This window comes from Mastigoproctus giganteus, chromosome 8, assembly GCF_048544385.1.
Source record: "Mastigoproctus giganteus isolate SK-2022 chromosome 8, ASM4854438v1, whole genome shotgun sequence".
Lineage (NCBI taxonomy): Eukaryota > Metazoa > Arthropoda > Arachnida > Uropygi > Thelyphonidae > Mastigoproctus > Mastigoproctus giganteus.
The window spans coordinates 219,307,618-219,321,670 of NC_143582.1; the positions used below are offsets into that span (position 1 = coordinate 219,307,618).

Here is a 14,053-nt window from a genome sequence, read left to right on the forward strand (position 1 = left end):
TTCAGGGCACACATAACAAAAAACACAAAGAAGATTGCTGCAGAGCAAAAAACAAAACTTGCCGTCATACCTGGAGGCTTGACATCCCAGCTCCAACCACTTGATGTCAGCATTAACAAACCCTTCAAAGCTGCCATGAGAGACGAATGGAACCAATGGATGAAATCTTCTGGGGACAATTTGACACCAGCAGGAAGAGTGAAGAAACCAACTATAGGAGAAGTTTGTACCTGGGATAATATCAAGATTGTGATTGTTGTCAAGTAATTTAAGAAGTGTGGCATTTCAAATGCCATAGATGGAACTGAGGACGAGGCAATATATGAAGACAGTGATTCGTCATCAGACACAGATGAGGACAAGCTAATGGATGGGAGTTTTGACAGTGATGAAGAGTTGTATGAATTTTATGATGAATAAAACTTGAGTTCAATAACTTTATGTAATACATTTTTTTTTCAAATTTCGGGCCCCAAAATTAAGGTGCGTCTTATACATGGAGAAATACGGTAGTGATTCTAAAGAAAAAAGGTCAGGTTACCCCCTTCCACTTCAGGAGGGTTTCAATCTCCTGTGGGATTCAACTTCTACTCCGGACCAATATTTACCGAGCTAGCAACAATACAAATGCCATTACGGCAAAGTACTTTTACCGGTAAATTTCATCGAACTTTTGTGTGCTTCTCGTGCAGGCTTTCTTTACCTTAGCCGAATGTTGTTGTTTGCTCACAAATTGCTATAGGCTCAGTACTGACAATCCTGATGCAAGATTTAGGGATGCATCACATGTGTGCAAAGTCCATTCTATGCTTGCTGTCAGATGACCAAATGGACTGCAGGAAAGCCATCACAAGTGATTTGTTCAAAAAAATCTATGCAGGCTCTGAGGATGGGGATGAGTGTTCACCTACAACCCTGAGACCAAGGTCTCAGGGTTGTAGGTTTGTTTTAGATAAAGCAAATTAACATTTAAAGGAAATTTGTAGATCTGGCAACAAAAAAGGATGATATAGAGTGATATCATCAATAAAATGATGAAGAGTATTTCCAATAGGTTGAAAAGTTTCTGAATAAAGAACAACCTACCACTGATACCAAACAAGTTAGGAGAAAACTCTAGCATCTCTACCAGGTGGATCAGTACAAGTTGCTTAAAGAGAAAGCAGATGGCATTATGAAAAATAATGTCATCAAAGAAAATTACTTCATTTTTGGCAATAAAGGCAAACATTTGACTTCATAGTAAAGGTAACTAACTGATTTGTTTTCTATATTGCAATTCTAGTTTTGAAGGATTTTTGACTGCACCAATGAAGAGGCACTATATACTTACCGAGACTACCTTGTCTCTTCTGCTGGCGGATGTCATTCAAAGATTGCAAGAAATTGTTCAAATAAAATGAAATTAATCAAATAAAATAAAATAACAGAATAGTCTACAAACTTTCCAAGACAACTTGATCACTTTACCAGTTACTTAAAAACTGCACTTGAAACTGGTGTGAAATTTGACACAATTAAAAAAAACAACAACTAAATGCTAACCAAAAATTCTCTAGCATGGAACACAGTATACACTTTTCTGCAAAAAATAAGACACTAAATAAGATGTAGGTTTTAAGACTGAAGTTAACTAAGTTTTCTTCTTCCCACTGGAGAAAGAAGAAAGATTTAAGAAACTGGTGCTGGACATTCAAGAAGTTGAAGCTGTATGTGCAAGTGCATGGTCTTGACAATCTGAAATGCGAAATATAGTGTGCTATCAACAGGAAACTAATTTCTAAGACAGTCATAAGAAACAAATGGGTGAAAGACCATAACCTTGGGGAAACTACAGAAAATTACCTGAGATGTAAGAAGAGAGGATAGAGGGCCATCCACCACAACTAAACATGAGAGGTCAGAGAAAAAGCTAGTGAAGGAAGTAGTAGATGGTAACATACCCAATTGTAAAATCAGAAGATGCCCCATAAGATAGAAGCTTGTTCAGACACCCTTTATGGGAAACATGACTGAAAAGCTTAGAAATATTGAGAGCAACTGTTTGAATTTCCTGAACTTTTCCATGGAATTTGTCCCAAGATGAGCAACATAAGCCAGATATCACCAAAAGAATGATGATGATGGAATTCATATTAATATTCATTAATATGGTGGTAGTGTTACAGTTGACAGTTTACAGACTTGTCAACTTTGGAAAGGGTGAAGCAGGTGCAACAAAAGCTGTAAGGGAGGATTTTCACCATTTTTACAAATTGATTGAACATGAGCAAATTCCAATACAAAAAAGAAAAAACTCGAAGAATAAAAAGTTTACAATTTAGTCTATGTATATTTCTGAAAAGAGTGACCATTTTAGGAATAGCTAATTTTGTTCAAGGGTACAGCTCTAAAATGGTGTTCGCAGGTCAGCCACTAGTTAGTATATCGGACCGAACCTATTGGTAACTCTCTAGGATGATTCCAGAATAGCTAATTTTGTTCAAGGGTACAGCTCTAAAATGGTGTTCGCAGGTCAGCCACTAGTTAGTATATCGGACCGAACCTATTGGTAACTCTCTAGGATGATTCCAGATCAGCTAGCGTATAATCTTGCTGCCTCTACTCAGCAAGTTAGTGACTGGAGGGAGTCCGAGTAGTGTGTATGCATGGGGGGGGGGCATTATTGAGGCCAGGTTATGTCTAGGATCTGGGTATATTCTTACCATGTGTACTCCATATCCAAAAATTTCATTACTTCATATAGCATGTCATGTCCCCCCCCCACTTTTTCTTACTATTGAATACACCATGAATAGTCAAACTAATAGAAAAAACTTATCTGTGAAAAGATTTAACACTTCCTAATTCATTTCACAAATATACGTGGTCTCAATTCTAATCTCAATGATGTCCATTTCCACTTGAAGTCTGCCAAACCCGGTGTACTTTTTCTGACAGAATCTCAGTTATCGGTTGATTCAACTACTGCTCATCTCAATTGCCCAAATATTCGCTGTATGAGTCCTTTCGCCTCAAAGGTTGTACTTGTGCATATGTCCATTGTGATATTCCCTGTCAGAGACTTGGTAATTTGGAATCTCCTCTTTTCGATTTTCTCTGGCTTAAAATCTCTCTACCTCATTCTGTCAAATTCATCTGTTGTCTCTACTGTTCTCCCAATTCCACTAATCACTTGGAACTCTTTGACTCCCTCTCTTTGCAACTTGACTTTCTCCAGTCCAACTTTCTAACAGTAAGGTAATTTTCCTTGGTGATTTTAATGTTCACAACTCCAGCTGGCTTCCATTTTCTAGTCACACAGACTCAGCTGGTTGAGATGCTGATGCTTTTGCGATTACTAATGACCTCACAGAGATTGTTCATTTACCACTACGAGGACCTCAGATGTCAACTATACACCAAGATTCACTCGCTTCTTCGAAACCAGGAGGACATCATTCTGCAAGAGGAAGAGACCTACAAAGCCTTCACACTTTTTGTGCAAAATCTGTTCACAAGACAACGGACCCTCCCCTCCCCTTGAGGAGGTATCCCAAAAAGTTCACAAATCCATGAATAGGACAATATCAATCACAAGACAACAACCAACCCTCAATGGCCCAGAGTAATGGAAACACAACTAAGACTGACTCAACTCAGTCAAAGACACCACAGAAGACCAGGAGAACCTCATCTTGCCCTGTTGGGCACCTGGACTAAAGGACATCCAAGGTGGTCATATGATTCAACATACACTGTTTCTCTCTTGAACAGTGCTTTCTTTCTCCTCCTGTGGGGAGAGGGGGCTTTGTCCCCCACTCCTCCCCTTCCCCAAATCTCTTCCCTCTGGTGGAGAACGGGCCTGCTCCACTGCAATCCTCTCTATCGGCCCTTACTTTCTTTTCTTCAGTCTTCACACCCCCTTTACTGTTGACTTTCACATTTTCAGCTCTACACGTCCAAATTTATCTACATCAAAATTTCTTTCATGACCCATTTAGGCATATAGAAAATATTATTTCAGCGTATAGCCCCTTGCAAGCTTCTAAATTATTCTAACAAATGCTAATAACTAACCATGAGCAGCACTTTTTTTTTTTTTTTTTTAATGTTCTAGCCACTGAAATCCCAGGAAAGTAGGTGGCAGGACCTACCGGAGTACTATATGGGTAACACCCAGCCAGCCTCCCCGTGGCAAGGTATGGTAAGGTCAGGTCCCATTAGGGACCCGGTGGCTAACAGACCGGATGAACAAGGGCACAACATGCTACATACCACATACTTTTAAATCCCTGGCTTATCCGATACAGTGTACATACACGGAGATGGGAGAAATCCCAGGAGCCGTTATACCCAAATATACCTATACCAAACCAGAATACCGGACAATCCTAACCATACAGCCAACATGCTTGATCTTTTTTCTCACATACAACTCTTCTAAGTACACGGTCGAAGTGAGTGGTCCTTCAGGCACCTCAGATCCCAACTTGGTGATTGTCCCTTCTCCAATGGAGCCTTTATCTCATGGCTATTCCCAACCTCATGTTGTTTGGCATTACAAGAATGAAAAATGGGATGATGTGCGAGATTCATTTTCTTTTCCTCGGTCGGATTACTGTTTCAACACTTCTGATGTCAACTTTTTCTCTGATCATGTCAGTGAAATTCTTCTTGTAGGAATGGAATCCTTCGTTCCACATTCCACCTTAAAATCTTGTCATTTATCTAAACCTTGGTTTTCCAATTAATGTGCAAAGGCAGTTCAAGAGAAGAATGTTGCATATCGTAATTGGTTTGTTTCCAATTTTTCAGTTTCATTTTCTGCCGACACCAGAGCTCGCAACAATTGTAAAGCAGTTATTAATCAGTCCAAACCAGATTTTGAACAGGCTAAGAGTAGAAAACTTGCTTTTTGCTCTGATGGTAGCCCTGCATTCTGGTCTCTTGCCAAAGCTATTGGCCGCAACTTTTGCCCATCTCTGCTCCCACCTCTGTCAAAACCAGATGGTTCTATTGTCACTTCAGCTAAGGATAAAGCTGACCTGCTAGCATCCCATTTTTCTTCCAACTCATGTATTAATGATCTTGGTAAAACATCTTCCACCATTCGTAACACACTCCAATGTCTCCCATGGTCTTCCATCAAAAGTATTTTTACGAATCTTGATGCTAAGAAAGCTCCAGGTCCTGATGATATTTCTCCACTTAATCTCAAAACCTGTGCTCCTGAACTTACTCCTGTTCTTTGTCACCTTTTTTCACTTTCTTATTCCAAAGGTGTTTTTCCTTCTGCTTGGAAATTTGCTCATATCCAGCCAGTTCCTAAAAATGGTGACAAATCCCTCACATCCAATTACTTCTACTCTTTCTAAAGTAATGCAGAAATCAATTAACAGCCGACTCTTAAATTATCTAGAAACCTTCCGTCTTATCAATGATCACCAGTATCAATTCCGTCAGTGTCGATCCACTGGTGATATTCTGGCTTATGTTACCCATTTATGGACAAATTCAATGGAAACGTTCGGTGAAACACAAGAAGATGCTCTTGACATCTCAAAGGCTTTCAATCGTGTTTGGCATAAAGGTCTTCTAAACAAGCTTCCACCTTATGGTTTGCCAACTGTTTTTTGTAATTGGTTATCCAGTTTTCTCTCTCATCGCTCAGTGAGGGTGATGGTAGATGGCTCTCTGTCTTCTAACTTCTCCAGTAAAGCTGGTGTCCCCCAAGGTTCAGTTCTTTCTCCCACTATTTTCCTCTTGTATATTAATGACCTTCCATTGACTGGAAATCCTATCCATAGTTCTGCTGATGAACGTGGAATGCACATTGCATTCCACTTTCCAGTTTGAGCAACCTTGTCCTGCTCAATCAGCTTCAACTTCTCGAATATCTGCTACCAATTGCTTAAATGCCGAGCCTCCAAGTAATTCTCCAGCGGGGCAAAGACAACTTAGTTGATTTCAATCCTTCTAAAACTCAGCCCTGTCTTATATCTCGCAAAAATGATTCTTCTGCTCCTATGTTATCTTTGGTGACACTCTGATTTCTAGGCAAAATGATATATCTCTTTTGGGGATTATCCTGACTTCTAATCTCTCTTGACACAAGCACATTACAAATATTGCTTCCTCTGCATCAAAAAAACTTGGTTTTCTCTTTCGCTCTCAGCATTACTTTTCTCCCAAACAGCTGTTCACTCTGTACAAATTGCAAATCCGCCCTACAATGGAATATTATTCCCACATCTGGGGTGGTGCCCCAACCTCTCTCCGTCAGGCTTCTAGATTCCATTCAGAAGAGGGCAGTTAGGTTAATTAATGACCCATCTCTAACAGAGTCTCTCCACTCTGTCTCATAGATGTACTGTTTCTGCTGCATGCCTTTTCTACAGATACTTCCAAGGGCACTGTTCTTCTGAACTGGCTTCTGTAATTCTCGTTCTCTCTTTCAAAACAGTCCGAACATGTGCCACCACCAGCCAATGTTCATTTATTGTCCAACTTCAAATTCGCAGAACCAACTTTTCATCTTCCTCATTTGTTCATTCAACTGCCATTTTCTGGAACAACCTTCCTTCATACGTATTTCCTGAAAATTACTGTCTACAGTAGTTAAAGTCTAATGTCAACAAATATCTTCTTTCGTCTTCTCAACCTCCAACCCATGCACAGTACTAAGTACTATAGGTTCTAATACCTCTCGTGTTTGGGGGTTCCATAAAAAAAAAAAAAAAAAAAAAAAATTTCATTATTTGAAATTCTTTAAGGTAAAATCAAGAGAAACAAAGAATAAATGTGATACTGTTCAGTTATCAAAAGGCATCTATAATTCTTCAAGAAACATGTCTTTGGCACATTCATTACTTTGTCTTCCTCTAGACACAATTTTATAGACGTCAGACACCGGGGGGGGGGGGGTCCCATCTCTGCGTTGTATTCTTTGTAAGTGACACAGAACTCTGTGGAGGCCAGAGATTTAAAAAGTGTGTGGGGAGTGTTTTGTTATATAGTGTTATGTTCTGTTGTTTCTCTGACCATTTAGCTGCTGGGCCCCTGTTGGGACCCACCATTGCCCACACTTTACCACGAGGAGGCAGGTCAGGCACCCAGTAGATTATTTAAGTACTCTGGCAGGTCCCACCACCTATTTTTCCGAGGATTTCAGTGACAAGGCCTATATATATATATATATATATATATATATATATATATATATATATATATATATAAAAATGGGGGGGAACACTAGACTTTGAAAAAGCCGAAAGAGGTTTACAAGAAAGTGGTTGAATTTTTTGACACTGATTAGAATTTGGCGACATTGTTAGGTGCATACTCAGTTGGTTTAGTTAGAAAACAGGTAGAAGATGGGGAGGATAGAGTAGGCATCCCCAAAAATGTCAGCAGGAAGAGCCCCACCAGGAAAAGTAGGGGGAGGCAGGGAGGGGAGGGGAGGAGACAGAGACCCATTTCCTCCCTCCCCTGCCTGGGGATAAGGTTTTAAAGGGAACTGGGTTAGAGTACTTAGTTCAGATCACCAAATGGAGTGTTGGCAGCAACGCTACAGTATGTCTTCATCAGTGATGGTTGTCAGGTCCACATCTTGTCGAATCTGATAGGACGGTCAAACTGCCCATCCCACTCTGGGATGGGCAGTTTGACCGTCCTTCATATGGAGGAATTGCATGTCGCTGCCTCTAATGAATGCTTAAGGATTTATTTATTTATATATTTCATTATAATTTAACTTTATGTAATATAATTCAATGATAGTATATATTTCGGCTTCATATGGAGGAATTTCAAGTTGCTGCCTCTAATGAATGCTCAATTAATTATTGATTTTATTATAATTTAACTTTCGTTAACATTTAATATAGTTCAATAGTAACGGGTTGATATGCTAATTTAGCAACGCCTGTGCCGCCATCTATTTTCCTTTTTTCTTTTATATAAGCTGATTCAGCTTACAGTATGTCAGTGGTGTGGCTCTGCTCTAGAGTGCTGTCTGTTCTATACTTTATTTTTTGCTGCATAAGGACCACCGCCGTGCAAATCCTCTGCATTGGTGGATCGATCGGAGGAGGGAGGGTGAATTGGTACTTCGATCTTTTCACCATGGCGATGATTTGTATAGTGATTGAAATGCAGCGATTCCATGACCATCATTGGCCTCGTGGTCCTCTGTCGAGATGGGGCATGATGGTCAGTCTATCTTATTTTAATTTAGTAATTTGATTTTGTTATCGTTTGGTAGTTCCTTTAATCCTCTTTTGGTGACATTTCACGTCTTTCGGAACTGGTACCTTTCAGGGGGGTACCGCTAAATTAATAAATAATTGGCATTATCCTAAATTTTGTATAGTTTTTGTTAATTGGATTTAAAGATCGAAATTATATAAGGGTTTCTGGGCTACTAATTATATCTATTCCTTTTTTCGTTCGATTGTTCATTTGGGTTATTTTTATGTTAATTTTCGCTCTACAGTTTTTACCATACTACTGGCTTATGTTTTATTTAATTTAATTTAAAAAATTGGATGTATTTCAGCTTCATATGGAGGAATTGCGTGTCGCTGCCTCTAATGAATGCTTAAGGATTTATTTATTTATATATTTCATTATAATTTAACTTTATGTAATATAATTCAATGATAGTATATATATATATATATATATATATATATATATATATATATATATATATATATATATATACACACACACACACACATATATTTAAATAATGTTGAAATAGTTGGAAAAAAAAAAAATTGCCATCTATAGTTGATTATTCGTTTATATAAATGAGTTAAGTTTACTTTTGTCAGTAGTGGGGCTTTGCACTGGAGTGCTGATATCTGTTCTATTTTTGATTTTCGCTGCATAAGGACCACCGCTGTTCAATTCCCTGTATGGGCGGTTCGATCTGGGGATCGGTGTGGTGGACTGATCTTACGATCGTTTCTCCTTTGCGGCGAATTGTTTAGTGTTTGAAATGCAGCGATTCCCTGACCATTATTGGCCTTGTGGTCCTCTGTCGAGATGGGGCATAATGGTCAGTCTATTTTTGTCTATTTTTGTTTTGTTTTATTGTAGTGGTTTAAATCTCTGTTTGGTGATATTTCACATTAATGGACATGGTGCCCATCAGAGGGGGCACCGCTAAATTTCTATTTAATTGGCTTTTAAATTTCAAAGAATTATTATTCGTTCATTTAGATTTTATAAATTAATTTAGAGTTTCTACTGCAATATTTTTACTCTTTTACCCTTCTCTTCCCTCCCTGCTTGATTTAAAATTAGGTTTAATTTTGTCTTTTCGCTCTTGTCTTGCCGTACTGCTGGCATTATTTTATTTTATTTTTTTATACCTTATTTTAATTTATATGATTATATATATATCATCATCAGCCATTTTCAATCCACTGCAGGATGAAGGCCTCTCCAGCAACTTTCCAGTTCCTTCTGTATTGTGCAATGGCCATCCATTTACTACCCACAAACTCATGAATTTCATCTGTCCATCTCCGTTGTTGTCTTCCAGGTTTTCTCTTAGCTCCTCTTGGGTACCATTCTGTTATTTTCTTAGTCCATCTGTCATCATGTCTTCGAGCTATGTGTCCTGCCCAAGACCATTTTAGTTCTTTAGTTTTGATAAGAATGTCCTTTACTTGAGTTTGCTGCCTAATCCATGTGTTTCTCTTCTTATCTAACAGTCTGATTTCCAATATAATTCGTTCCATTCTTTGCTGTGTAGTTCTCAGCTTCACTTCCATTCTTTTGGTGAGTGCCCAAGTTTCACTTCCGAAAGTCATGGTGGGGAGTATACATTGGTTTATTATTTTACGTTTCAGACAAATTGGGATATTGCTCCTCAGTATGTGACTATATTACCTGAATGCTATCCATCCAAAATTTATTCTTCTCTTGACTTCCATCCATTTATCATTATTACAGCTAATAATTTGTCCCAGATAAGTATATGACTCCACCTTTTCAATTACTGCTCCTTCAATCATTATTTTATATCTTTCTGTGGCATACTTGTTCATCATTACCTTTATTTTAGCCATATTCATCTTTAGTCCAAAATCCTTACTAACTCTGCACAACTGATTAAGATTTTCCTCTAATTCTTTGGGATCGTGGCTTATGACCACAATGTCATCTGCAAATCGTAAATGGTTTAGGTACTCTCCATTCACACTGACTCCTTTCTGCGACCAGTCTAATCTTCTGAAAGCTTCCTCCAGGGCAGCAGTAAACAACTTCAGAGATATTGTGTCTCCTTGTCGAACTCCTTTCTCATTTTTAAATTTATTACTATATATATATATATAAAGTTATATACAGATTTTTTTCATATATTTTGTCAAATATCTGTTTGCAAGAACTGCATGATATTTTAATTTTGTCTATTTGAATAGAGAATACATGATCACAACAGCATGTTGGCCAAAAATTGGACTAAAGGTACATAAAAGATACTTTTTTTTCCCTGACAAACTGTTTGCAGAATTCAGATTTCAGCATAACATTTTTAGGCCTAAATCTTCCAGGAGTTCTAGCAATTACCATTTCTACAGTAGAAGTTGCCCCCCAAGTAGGGATTTTCGAATTTTAATTACATTATTGTAGATGAGTTCACCAGGAAGGCAAAGCAGGGCTTTAGATATATGCAAGTCATAAAATCTGAACCTGAAAATTATAGCTGTATAGTGGTGCCTTAAGTTTTTAAAAAACAATGGATTTGCCTCCTTGGTGACATTTTTCTATTTAAAATGATACTAATAATTTTAGGTAGAATCATGGATAACGATGTCATTTCTAAAGTGAGCAAAAGCTTAAGTCTATTGCTATCAGTGGAGGGAACATAGCTTCACCAGACATCAAGTCTTCATGTTTTACTTCAAATTCTGGCTATAATAAAAATTGTCAGTGAACCAGTCCACTTGAGCAAATGAAATTTACAATACTAAAAACTGTTTCAATAACTGCCCCCCCCTTTTTTTTTGCTGGTAAGTAGTTGCATATTTTGCTGGTAAGTAGTTGCATATACTCACAATAGGCAATATAATGAACAGGAAGAAAGCTAAGAGAATTTGAGATCATTCCATAAAAGTCCAATATTCTTTTCCCATTACAAGAGCACACCATCCATTGCAATACTAATGCCTATTCAGCTGTACATCAGTATTTTTCAATATTCCCTCAAGTACATTCATGTTAGCACCACTGATCCTTTCAGTACCACCTAGTCAAATAACCCTGGCAATTTTCCATGATGGAAAGAATAATTGTTTATAAGTTTTCTTTCACAGTTGCATCAACAAAAGTTCACATAGGCATTAGAATTATATATCATAAAAGTGTGGGTCACAGTTGATGTAAACTGCAAACCGAAACATAAAGTCATGTGCAAATTTCTTAAAAAATATGTCATCTTGTATAATTTTGTAGCTAAAGCTTAAAGTACTGCCTGTAAACTCATTAAAAATTTTATAGCAAGAGCTTATCTCCCAGTACTCGCCTCTTAAAATCTGTATTGTCGTTTAAATTCCATAGGAAATAAAAGTGAAAGTATTAACTAAATGAGTAAGATTAAGATCATGCCCTAGGGAAGAAGTGCACTGCCTTTTCCCTGCTTGTTGTTTATAAAACTGCATAAAAGGAAATCTGATGTAAAATCAATAATCAAGAGTCTAACGTAGAACTTTCAATGTGTTCATCATCAGTTGGTTATAAGATACACGTAAAGGGGATTCTTTTATAGTCTCTCTAACCCCCATGATGCATTGCGTTACACATGTGGAAATTTTAGGTGTGTTAGGCACCATATTGACGAAAGATTGGTGGGTAATTTCACTTTTAGGATTCTGTGTGATGAGTTTTGTCGGAACCATTCTATTGCTAAAGCTTCAGACCGAAGTACAGTATTCTGAGATTAGAATTTAGAGTGACTGCAGACTCTATTAGTGGATTATAATTAAAGGATTGTGCATGTTGTGTGAGTTCAGTACTAGATAGGTTCAATTTTAAACTACTGTAATAAGTTATTTATAGATATTTAAACTATTGTTACAATAGTTTAAAATCAAACCAATCTAGCACTGAACTCACACAACATGCACACTCCTTTAATTATAATCCACTAATAGACACTGCAATCACTCTAGATTCTAATCACTATACTTCGGTATGAAGCTTTGGCAATAGAATGGTGGAATGGTTCCGACAAAACTTGTCACACAGAATCCTAAACGCGAAATTACCCACCAATCTTTCGTTAATATGGTACCTAACACACCTAAAATTTCCAAGTAATGCAAAGTATCATGGGGGTTAGTGCAACTATAAAAGAATCCCCTTCATGTGTACCTTATAACCAACTGGTGATGAACACATCCTACGTTAGACTCTTGGTTATTGATTTTACATCGGATTTCCTTTTATGCAGTTGTATAAACAACAAGCAGGGAAAAAGCAGTGCACTTCCTCTTCCCCAGGGCATGATCTTAATCTTACTCATTTAGTTAATTTTTTCACTTTTATTTCCTATCGAATTTAAATGATAATATGGATTCTTAAAATCCATATTATCATTTAAATTTATCATTTTGTGAGTACAGAGAGATAAGCTCTTACTATAAAATTTTAATGAAATATATCATATGGATATTAAAATAATTGCATTTTTGGAAATTGACAAAAAAAAACTCACTGACAGCTAAAAACAGCCTATTTGAAGTTGAGAAATGATTTTAATAAAAAATATCATCCAGAAATTAACCAAACTTCAGACATTTGGATCAAATAATCCTATGCCATAATTTGGTAATCTCTGTAATATATGCATCAATATATCATTCAAGCAGAGAATATGTATCTATGTCATAGTACATAGCCATATCACATCAGTTTTGGTACCAAGCACAGGAGATGGCTATGGTCCCTCCTACTTTATTAAATAAAAGTAGGATTTTTCATACTATAAAAAAAGAATGACATAAATGTTAGCCAATGCTGTATGGTTCAATTTCAGAAGAAAAAATTGCTTTTGTGTTAAAAACAGATTTCAATGTAAACTGCTTGTAAAAATTTTGCAACCAAACAATGCAGAGTCCCTTTTGATGCCCCCCAACAGGTCAGTGCTCAAGGCCACTGTCCTGTTGCTAACTCTTTAGCATGTTCATTTATGTATACCACAACGGAAAAAAAAAAAACTTGACATTAACATCCTTTATAGCTGAAGTAAAACAAACCCACATTAAACCTCATATTCATGTTAAATCTCCAAAATTAGTTTTCACTATAATATAGGTTACACTGAGAAAAACCTACTTTTAACTGTAAAGGTGAAAAAAAAAACAACTCCTTTTTAAAATTTACTATCATTTACGAAATTTATAATAAAATATTAGAAAAGTTATACAATAAATGTTTTTCATTAAATGATGCAAAAGTATATTTTACATGTTAGAAGGATATTAACAAAAGATAGCACTTTTACAATGACATGCTCTAGTTGCTGAGAAACCACATTTAAAGGGGCACAATGACTATTGCTAGTGGAATAAGGAAAAGCTACTTTTAAAGGGACATGTTCACTTTTTCAAACAAGTTTTTTTTTTTCTTTTTTTACTGTTACTTTTTGAACGTTTCACAACAAAACATTTAATTTTTTTTCTTATTCATCAGAAGTATAAATTAAAGTTAGATAAATTCGCCTACTCTATCGATTCGTTTTAAAACGATCTCGCATCCAGTAAAAAATATGCAAAAGAAGATGCATTATTATAAGCAGATAAAATTCTCATTACCGGAAAAAAAAAAAAATCCATAAATATGTAGCAGTAATATAATTTTTATATCTGGAAAGACTGAAATTCTTGCGCCTATGAGAGATATCTTGTAAAAATTTCCGTTCTTAATCGAAAGTTCAACTGTACCAGATAAACAAGTAAATAACGTTAACTTCTGTAATCACCAAGCAGGTAAACAATGCACCAAAGGTTAAAGTCAGTATAAATTATCACAAACAAGGCGCCAGACTTTAGAATTT

The 14,053-nt window shown here is 36.7% G+C and overlaps 1 protein-coding gene across 1 annotated transcript in view; it reads right to left on the minus strand.

Annotated features, from left to right (window-relative positions):
- Positions 1 to 14,053, minus strand: part of LOC150082305 (apoptosis-resistant E3 ubiquitin protein ligase 1) — a 254,272-nt gene that overhangs the window by 142,402 nt on the left and 97,817 nt on the right. The gene's annotated exons all lie outside the window — the stretch shown is intronic.